The 11,423-nt window shown below is 39.3% G+C and overlaps 1 pseudogene; it reads right to left on the reverse strand.

The window, feature by feature from the left end:
- Window positions 1–8,724: 8,724 nt before the first annotated feature.
- Window positions 8,725–11,195, reverse strand: LOC129843064 (gastrula zinc finger protein XlCGF17.1-like; annotated as a pseudogene).
- Between the last annotated feature and the right edge of the window lie 228 nt (window positions 11,196–11,423).

Genomic DNA, 11,423 nt, shown 5'->3' on the forward strand with positions numbered 1-11,423 from the left:
GCTTGGAATATGCCACCCTCTTCAATCTGTCACCTAATCCTACCTAATGGGCAGGTCAGCCCTGGAGGAAAGTATTGGCTGTAAGAAGGAAGAGAAAACATAACATCTGGTGATTAATATTTTTCCAAACTGCGTTACCCACTCCAGCCAGCTGATGGCGATATGAGTCTTTCGGGTGATGCTTCTTGCATGACGTGTGATCTAATGGACGGGACAGGATGCTTCTTCAACTGCGACAAAAGGCTTCTGATTCAATCAACGCGGTGGTTTGCGAGCTAACATAAAACAGAAACATTGAAGAGTTTGTTAGTAAAACGTTTACTGTTGACAGGAGAACAAGAGGAGACAATAGGACGAGGTGGATAATTTTATAATAAGGCCGTTTAATCACATGTAAAGATATCTTAGTAAAATCTTGCAGCAAGGCTCTTTCTGTCTGACTCCTAGTGAATCGTCCGGGAAAGAGACCAGTTTCCAGAATTGTACAGTACTATATAGACAACAAGCAAAGTAGGTAGATCTGCGAGTCCGGCCTTCCGATTGGTCGATCTGGGTCTTGGGTAGTCCTGATCAGGCCTGGTGTCCACGTTCCATTGGTTCCTGAGATAGTTCTTTGTCCTGAGGTCCAACCATGGGTTGGGTGTGTCTGTGTGATTGTCATGGGGGAGGGGAGTTGTGGGTGTCGTGTATATGTCCAATGAGTCCAGCATATGTCCAAGAGAAAGAGGGGGTGTGTATGTTGTGTCAACTATAGCTAATGTTGAGAAGTTGTTAAAACAAGTTACCAATATCTAATACAATTTCTTACAGTCTTTAAACCAATCTTGTGTATATTACTCTTAGTGTTTGGCTCATAATTATGTTTACGTATCTACTCGTTCATTTAAACGTAATTTGAGTCTTAAATTAGCAAATGTTTTAAATTGATACTGCACTAGGATAATCGCCCGGAGCATGAGCTCACTAAGCTCGACGGAGAAAGAAGCTCTGATGAAAGGAGAGGAAGAAGCTTTCAGGATGATAAAGGAGGAAGAGGAGGCTATCACACTGACAGAAGAGGATGATATTACAGTGAAAGAGGTTGTCAGAGTGGAAGAGGAGGTAGAACCTTTCATAATCAAAAAGGAGGAAGATGCCATAACATTGAAAGAAGAGGAAGAACATTTTGTAGTAAAAGAGGAAGAGGAAGCTATCTCAATAAAAGAGGAGGAGAGGGAATTTCTGATTACCACCAGTGAGTACTGTCTTAAAACCAGGGTCACAAACGATGCAGTTGTTGAACTAATGGGGTCTAATTTGTGGAACGTCCCAAAAGGAATCTGTTCCAAAATCTTTGTGAAGTATAAGGATGCCAACAAACGCCGCATGCAAAGTAGCATGGTCAATTCACCTAGCTAACACGCTGCCGAATAGGCATCAACTCACCACGTAGCTTATTCTTAATGTTTGTCCGTAGGCTACCAGAGTGGATTAATGTGGTGAGTGAAACACGTAATGAAATAGCCCACTCCCTTCCCGGTGTCTTATTCTGCCTCTATACAACTTTGTATGCGCTGTTTGTTGGCAACCTTGTTATTTACGAAGTTTTTGGAACATATTCCTGTTGGAAAGTTACACAAATTATAACCTCAACTAATGTGTGGTTTTAAAGGGGCATTCTACTGAAGTTCTACACTTGAATATGTTGTTCAGTAAGGTAGGAAATGTTTAAGTGGTAATCTGCCATTGGTACATATATTTTTGGGACTTTTAAATTCGATTTATTGAATTCTCCATGTGGTCTATATTAAAGTGCACTTAACTTTGCATAACAGGCTTTTAAAATGTAATATTGGTGCATCATTTCTACTTAAAATATCAAAGGGGTGCAAAAAGCCTCCATTTAGTGGAACGATCCTTTTACATTTACAACACAAACAATATTTTACAAAATCATGATGAAAGTGCCCATTTTAAGCCCTTTTTAGACATTCATGCCTCTTGTAAGACCCTATGATTGTAGTAGAAGATCATAAGTTGACTGTCTGTCTGATGTTGTCGTTCACACAGGAGAGAGACATGACTATCGTGGATCCTCTGGGGAGCCTCAACAACATCCTGATGCTGATGAGTCAGAGAAGAGTCTCTCCAGATCAGAACACCAGATGGTACAGCTTGGTCTGGTCTAACATACAGCTTGCTCTATCTGGGTCTGGGCTGGGTTTCTGTAAAGCACTCCATGACAACAGTGACATCAGCATCCATAATGATATGTGTCTGTGTCCCATCTTTATGGTTACCAGGACAACGCTAGCCCTTCCTCCCTCCCGGAGTCCCCGTGTCGTGCCTCTCCCAGTAGCGCCTCACTGCTGGGTATGAAGAGGTTGTCTGTGCTGCTGGTGGACTGCAGGAAAACAATGGGGCTGAGTGGAACTGTGAGAGGAGGAGAAGAGAAGAAAGGATCAGATTTGACTCATCAAAGTAAGTGCTGTGGTTTAGCTGGAACAAATAAAATAGATCTGCCCACTGGTGTCTGTTACCAGGACAACCAGCAGAGTTGGTTGTCACACAAAAAATCATGACATTTATGTACATCAACGGAGCATGTTAATTTGAATAATTTATGAACTGTAATATTGGAGCAGTTTATCATCAGTCGGTTTCAGTATCTTCTTCTTCTCGGCCATATTGACTACCCAGTTCTGTTAGTTGACATGAAGATAGACCGGTGGATATGGATGTTATGAATATCATAACACTGAAAAAGGATTCTGCCAATGAAAAGAGAGAAACCAATAGACCATATCAAACCTTGATGAAAGTTAGCTTTGAAGAAAAAGTTTCAAGATGATCGAATGTATGGTGCTTGTTTTACAAAAACCTTTCCTTAAAACATTATGGATGTTACATTGTCTGTCCCAGTCAACCTCCCTATCTTTACAAGACTGTTGAACAGACAAACTAAACTCCAGACACTGTTAATGAATTAACTAATACTGGAGGAAAGCTGTGATCAGGCTGCCCACTCAAGAGAAAGCTTCAAACTGTAACCAGTGCCGTCAACCTTGTTCAGGTTATCAGTCAACCTACCAGGGTAGTTACAAACAGTACAGAAATTAAATAATCAACATATTTTGATCATATCTTTACTAAGCTGCAGAAATGTGTTTTAAAGCAGTTTCCAGATCCATCAGATGTAGTGATCACAATATAGTAGCCATGTCTAGGAAAACCAAAGTTCCAAAGGCTGGGCCTAATATTGTGTAAAAGAAGTCATACAATACGTTTTGTAGTGATTCCTATGTTGTTGATGTAAATAATATTTGTTGGTCCGTGGTGTGTAATGATGAGCAACCAGACGCTGCCCTTGACACATTTGAAAATGCTTATCCCAGTTACTGATAAGCATGAACCCATTAAGAAAATGACTGCAAAAACTGTTAAAGCCACGTGGATTGATGAGGAATCAAAAAATGTATGATGAAGAGGGAGGCAAAAGAGATGGCAAATAGGTCTGGCTGTATAACTGATTGGCAAACGTATTGCAAATTGAGAAATCATTTGACTAAATAAAAAGAAGAAGAAACTACACTATGAAACAAAGATAAATGACATGAAGAATGATAGTAAAAATCTTTGGAGCATCTTCAATTAAATTTTGGGCAAAAAAATCAACAATGACATGTCACTTGTCTGACAACGTGGATGGAAAATTATTGAGGATAATAGCGGCCGATATTGCCACTCCTATTTGCCTTGTCTTTAATTTAAGCCTACTAGAAAGTGTGTGCCCTCAGGCCTGGAGGGAAGCTAAAGACATTCCACTAACCAAGAATAGTAAAGCTCCCTTTGGTCGGCTATTTAAGCCAGTAATCAGCGTATTACCAAACCTTACTTTTTTGGAAAAAAATAGTTTGGCCAGATACAATGCTATTTTACAGTAAACACATTGAGACTTTCAGCTTATAGGGAAGGACATTCAATAAGCATAGCACTTACAAATGACTGATTGGCTGAGAGAAGTTGATGATGATAGAAATATTGTTGGGGCTGTTTTGTTAGACTTCAGTGCGGCTTTTGACAGTATCGATCGTAGTCTGCTGCTGAAAAAAACGTATGGCTTTACACCCTCTGCTATATTGTGGACAATTTTTTTAATATATATTTTTTTATGTAACCTTTATTTAACTAGGCAAGTCAGTTAAGAACAAATTCTTATTTTCAATGACGGCCTTGGAACAGTGGGTTAACTTAGTTTTAGCTTGTCAGCTCGAGATACCAACAATCTTTCGGTTACTGGCCTAACACCCCAGAGCTACCTGTCTAACAGAGTGTGTTCATTAATGGAAGCCTGTACAACAAAATCAAGGTAGAATCAGGAATTCCCCAGGGCAGCTGTTTGGCACCTACTTTTTTCAATCGACTGTGGATGATTTGGTGACCTTGATGGTATAGTAGATTAGTCAGGATCAAGGGAAAGATGAACAGAGCAAAGTAGAGAGAGAACCTTGATGAAAACCTGCTCCAAAGCGCTCAGACAATGCAGTAGTGGCTTCGGGTCAAGTCTCTGGTCTCTGAATGTCCTTGAGTGGCCGAGCCAGAGCCCGGACTTGAACCCGATCTAACATCTCTGGAGAGACCTGAAAATAGCTGTGCAGCGACGCTCCCCATCCAACCTGACAGAGCTTGAGAGAATCTGCAGAAAAGAATGGGAGAAACTCCCCAAATACAGGTGTGCCAAGCTTGTAGCGTCATACCCAAGAAGACTCAATGCTGTAATCGCTGCCAAAGGTGCTTCAACAAAGTACTGAGTAAAGCGTCTGAATACTTATGTAAATGTTATTTTTCAGTTTTTAATAAATTAACAACAATTTCTAAAGACCGGTTTTGTTTTGTCATTATGGGATATTGTGTGTAGATTGATGAGAGGGAAAAAAGTATTTAATACACAGGCTGTAACGTAACAAAATGTGGAAAAAGTCAAGGGGTCTGAATACTTTCTGAAGGCATTGTATATATCCATGTTATAAAGTATGAAAAGGCTTGTTCATTCACATGTCATGAATTCACTATGACATCATCATATTTGTATATATCCTAATGAATAAACTTTGGATGGAAACATGGTTATTATTTATTTAACAAGGTAAGTCAACTGAGAACACATTGTCATTTACAGCAACAACCTGGGGAATCATTACAGGGGAGAGAAGGGAGGATGCATGAGCCAAATTGTAAACAGTTTCCTTCCTCCTGTTCTCAGTTGACTTACCTTGTTAAATAAATAATAACCATGTTTCCATCCAAAGTTTATTCAGTAGGATATATACAAATATGATGATGTCATAGTGATTTCATGACATGTGAATGAACAAGCCTTTTCATACTTTACAACATGGCTATATACAATGCCTTCAGAAAGTATTCTAATCAGATGACCATGATGGCATGAGGGCCAGATGAGGAATTAATCCAGGACACCAGAGTTAACACCCCTACTCTTATGATAAGTGCAATGGGATCTTTAGTGACCACAGAGAGTCAAGACACCCGTTTATCGTCCCATCTGAAAGATGGCACCCGACACAAGGCAATGTCCCCAATCTGAATACTTTCCCAAAGGCACTGGAAGTGATTGAGGAGACACCGTAATTGCTATATTCTAATTAAAATGATTGACCCATAAGAGAACACATGACCAAAGCAAGGCGTGACCATTTAGAAATAAAACAATATTCTTAATGATAAATATAATCTAATAAACAAATGTTTGCATAACCAACCAGGACCAACCCTGTTTAGTTTCAGAAGCAAGCCAGCTGTGGGAAGTAGGGTGGTATGCTGCTGGCTCCAAAATCAAGCTATATACAGCCTAATTGTTTCCCCTCAGGAAGCTCTGGTAAACAGTTGATGTAGTACACTGCTGCCACTACCAGGCCTGGAGGGCATTTTGACTAAGTTGATAGCGAGTTGTATTGCTAAAAACGTAGCAGCTAACTAACTGGCTACCGATCAACCTATTGTGTGTATTGAACATTCACATTCATATTGGACAGCCTTACCTGTATAGTAGCACCAACACCCATCAGCCCAATCTCTTCTTGATGTCAAAGCTGCAGTGTATTGTAGCTATAGGAGTATTAAATTAATGAATAATCCTATTTATTTAAAGCCCCGCTAAGATGTCACCATACTATTCCTTTAAAGCCCCTCTGTCAGATATAAATCATCAGAGTGGGAAACCAACTGACATGGAAACAATGGAGCAAATGTATCACTATCAGAGTGTATTATGACATCATATAGAACTACTCAGACATTCCAAATATCACTTGATTATCAGAGGAGTGTATTATGACATCAGATAGAACTACTCAGACATTCTAAATATCACTTGATTATCAGAGGAGTGTATTATGACATCAGATAGAACTACTCAGACATTCCAAATATCACTTGATTATCAGAGGGGTGTATTATGACATCAGATAGAACCCCGCCCACATTCCACTGAAAAGGCAGCGCGCGAAATAAAATAATAAAAAAAACGAAATATTTAGCTTTCACACATTAACAAGTCCAATACAGCAAATGAAAGATAAACATCTTGTGAATCCAGCCAACATGTCAGATTTTTTAAATGTTTTACAGCGAAAACACCACGTATATTTATGTTAGCTCACCACCAAATACAAAAAAGCACAGACATTTCTTTCACAGCACAGGTAGCTTGCACAAAACCAACCAAACTAACCAAGAACCAACCAAACTAACCAAGAAACAACTTCATCAGATGACAGTCTTATAACATGTTATACAATAAATCTATGTTTTGTTCAAAAAATGTGCATATTTCAGGTATAAATCATAGTTTCACATTGCAGCTACAATCACAAATAGCACCGAAGCAGCTAGAACAATTACAGAGACCAACTTGAAATACCTAAATACTCATCATAAAACATTTATGAAAAATACATGGTGTACAGCAAATGAAAGACAAACATCTTGTGAATCCAGCCAAAATTTCAGATTTTTTAAGTGTTTTACAGCGAAAACACAATATAGCATTATATTAGCTTACCACAATAGCCAAAAACACAACCCATTTATCAGCAGCAAAAGTTAGCGATCGCAAAAAAACAGCAAAAGATATATAATTTTTCACTAACCTTGACAAGCTTCATCAGATGACAGTCCTATAACATCAGGTTATACAATACACTTATGCTTTGTTCGAAAATGTGCATATTTAGAGCTGAAATCCGTGGTTATACATTGTGAAAACGTAGCAACTTTTTTCCAGAATCTCCGGATATATTTCTGACACTCACCTATTCTGACCAAATAACTCATCATAAACTTTACTAAAAAATTCATGTTGTACAGCAAATGATAGTTACACTAGTTCTTAATGCAATCGCCGTGTTAGAATTCTAAAATAACTTTAGTACGACATACAGCTTACGTTATAGCGAGACAGCGCCCAAAATCAGGGCGGAAAATAATACTAAACATTTGACAGAAATACGAAATAACATCATAAATGGGTCCTACTTTTGCTGAGCTTCCATCAGAATCTTGTACAAGGGGTCCTTTGTCCAGAATAATCGTTGTTTGGATTTAGAATGTTCTCTTCGTCTGTCGAATTAGCAACCAAAGCTAGCCAAGTGGCGCGAAGCTGTCCATCGTCACCAAACGCAGAGAACGGAACACGCCAAAACTCCCGATAAACTTTCAATAATCTGATAAAACTATATTGAAAAAACATACTTTACGATGATATTATCACATTTATCAAATAAAATAAAAGCCGGAGATAATAGCCGTCTATAACGAAAGCTCTTCAGAAGGCAATCCAGAGTTCCTTCCCGCGCCTTCCTGAACAAAGGAAATTGGGGTCATGTCATTCCAAGAGCTCTCTTTTGACCTCAGATCAAGCTATACACTCCATTTCACCTCTCACTGCCTATTGACATCTAGTGGAAGGCGTATGAAGTGCATGTTTATCCATAGATTTCAAGCAAATGAATAGGGAACACAGCCTCGATTTCAGATTTTTCACTTTCTGACAGGAAGTTTGCTGCAAAATGAGTTCTGTTTTACTCACAGATATAATTCAAATGGTTTTAGAAACCTGAGAGTGTTTTATTTTCAATAGTAATAATAATATGCATATTGTACGAGCAAGAATTGAGTACGAGGCAGTTTAATTTGGGAACGATTTTTTACAAAGTGAAAACAGCGCCCCCATATCCCAAAGAGGTTTTAACTTGTATTTTTCCATTCGGCACATGGGAATTCAACAGCAAAAGTATTTTTTGGTCTCATAAAGCCTTTGATCAGCAATAAGTCTGTCTGATAAAAACATTTCTTGTGGAAAAATGCATATATTGTGTAATGCAGATTTTAGAATATTCACATGAACATCTGTTGCAAATTACATGGAAACTTAGCTACTAAGGTGGATATTGATCCAACACCTGCCGCTTATTCAAACCAGCCCACTAGGCACAAACGTCAGTTCAACATCTAGTTTCTATTTACATTTCTTTGAGTCGTCTACTAAAGTCAATTCAACATGAAATCAACATAAGATGTCACCTGTCATTGGATTTAGGTTGCAAGTCCATGAAACAAAAGGTGTTTTGTTGAAATGACGTGGAAACGTTTATTCAACCAGTGAAAGCTTGCACCCAGGAAAGTGGAATGAGGAACTCTTCTTTGAGACAATGATGAAACAGCAATCCGTGGGAGAGTTGTGGTGGATATTATAAAATAAGGATCTGCTGGAGTCCAAGTCAAACCAAGATTCTTTATTTCTGAGCTCAGAGAGAATAACAGTTACACAGCGCAGTGTAGACAGTTTGAATTCCTGGAGCATTAGGTGATGAGCACATATCTTTATAGTTTCCTGTTCCTGGGAGGGACTTTATTCATACAAAGACGCAGGGGCAGCTGGTTTGCAACGCAGGATGATACTCCCAGGAACAGGAGATTATAATAGGTCAGTTTCACAAGTTTCGTCTGTGGTGGTTAATTTCTGTATTACCAAATGAGGAGAGACAAACTTCACACACCAATCAGAGTTATACTTAAACTACATCTTTGCAATGACTTTCAACAATTCACTATTTATAATAAACCGTTGAGTGTCAAAACAATGGCTACTGAGATCTTTTATAGCAAAGATCCACCCCCCTAGTCGACATAACAAACCACAGATATTAGGAACAGTTCACAAAGTGAGACTTTATAATGAGAAAGGAGTTTCCCGTAGCCAGATAGCATTCGCTATAATTTATCATTCAGTTTGGTCCCTAAGACGAGGTTCTAATCTCTTTCCTGGTACTTCATTGCACAAAAACACCAACCCATCCAATGGCATAACTCAATTGTCAACTCTAGATACTCCCATCTCAAGTAAAACCCCTTCTTGACCCCACTCCTGGACAAGCTCACTGAGGGGAGTGAGCCTCTAGGTCATACACTATCCCAGGATAAGTGCAACATCAGAGAGGACATACAATGGTTCCAGACGCTGCCATACACCTCCCCCAATGCCAAAGGAGGGAGTGACTTGCGCACAGACATTGTGGAAACCAGTAATTGGTTCCCCATTAATCACACCATCCCTTTACATAGTTTAACAGATACATTCACATATGAAGACAATGTTCCCTCTTGTCCTCTTCCCTTCCTGATATTCTGCATAGCACCAGGGACATGTGAAAGACAAGCCTGACCTCTTCCCTCTCTGGGCCCCAGGTGACTGAGCCCCAGCTTAGGGAAGAAGTGCAACTGCCATCACCAGAGTCCAAAGGGATACATACTAATAACAAGTACATCACATCAGCATATTATGCAGATAAGACATCTTAATTATCTATGTTACCCAACTAATTCTGATTCATCCACCACAAGTCACATACTCAGATATGTGGACACATACAATTAACATTTTGCATTACAGAGTCTGTGAACATTTTCATTTCATTAAATCATCACTGGGCCAACATTGCAAATGTAAACAACGGAACAAATGCATCACATCCAAATAACACTTGATTATCTGCAGTGCTGGAGGAATGACACACAGATAAACACACACACAGTGTCAGAGTTTAAAAAAGGACCATTTAAAACAGAAGGAATCTGACCTACTCTATATTAAAACTCCATATTCTAGTCATTTTTTCTAATAAAAACATACAAATATATGTTTTAGTATACTTTGTACAATTCAAGTTCATATGGTAAAAACAGGTAATCATTATCAGTCAACAATATAAGACAGCAAGTCCCCTGTGTGTATTCTCTCATGGCATTTCAGCTCCCCCAGCTGGTTGAAACACTTTCCGCAATGGTAAGGCTTCTCCCCTGTGTGTATTCTCTCATGCCATTTCAGCTCCCCCGGCTGGTTGAAACTCATTCCACATTGGGAGCAGTGGTAAGGCAGTGTGTATTCTCTCGTGTTGTTTCAGGTTCTCTAAAAGGTTATAACACTTTCCACACTGGGAGCAGTGGTAAGGCTTCTTGTGTGTATTCTCATGTTTTTTCAGGTTCCCTAACTTGTTAAAACACTTTCCACACTGGGAGCAGTGGTAACGCTTCTCCCCTCTGTGTATTCTCTCGTGACATTTCAGCTCCCCCGGCTGGTTGAAACACTTTCCACACTGGGGGCAGTGGTAAGGCTTCTCCAATGTGTGTATTCTCTCATGCTTTTTCAGATACCCTGACCCGTTAAAACTCTTTCCACACTGCGAGCAGTGGTAAGACTTCTCCCCTGTGTGTATTCTCTCATGTCGGTACAGGTCCCTTAACTGGTTAAAACACTTTCCACAGTGGGAACACTGGTAAGGCTTTTCAACTGTATGTATTCTCTCATGTTGTTTCAGGTTCCCTAACTGGTTAAAACACTTGCCACACTGGAAGCAGTGGTAAGGCTTCTCCCCTGTGTGTATTATCTCGTGAACTTTCAGGTCCCTTAACTGGTTAAAACACTTTCCACAGTGGGAACACTGGTGTCTTCTTGTTGGTTTGGACGTCCCTGGCTCTGGTTCCTCTGAGTCTGGTCTTTCTCCTGCCAAAGACAGTGTGTTTTTAAAAAAAGAGACCTGAATGAAACCTCCACATGATAAATAGGCCTTGCTACGAGGGTAAATCCTAATCAGATCGCTCAATAACCTAAGGCCAGTTTTAACAATCTTGGTGTGATTTTAAAACAAATGTTGTAGAGTTTCCTGGTAATTACTGATAATGTTTACATTACTTATTTATTCATTCTGTTTTACAAGTCAGAACACAAAAAACTAAACCGTTCTTGGACACTCAAGACACAGATGTCGCTTAATTCCAATCGAGCAGGTGGTTCTAAATATATAACTTTCATAGCTGTATGATACAGAATGCGAGCTACAGTTGTGGCCAAAAGTTTTGAGAAT

This window comes from Salvelinus fontinalis, unplaced genomic scaffold (assembly GCF_029448725.1).
Source record: "Salvelinus fontinalis isolate EN_2023a unplaced genomic scaffold, ASM2944872v1 scaffold_0097, whole genome shotgun sequence".
NCBI lineage: Eukaryota > Metazoa > Chordata > Actinopteri > Salmoniformes > Salmonidae > Salvelinus > Salvelinus fontinalis.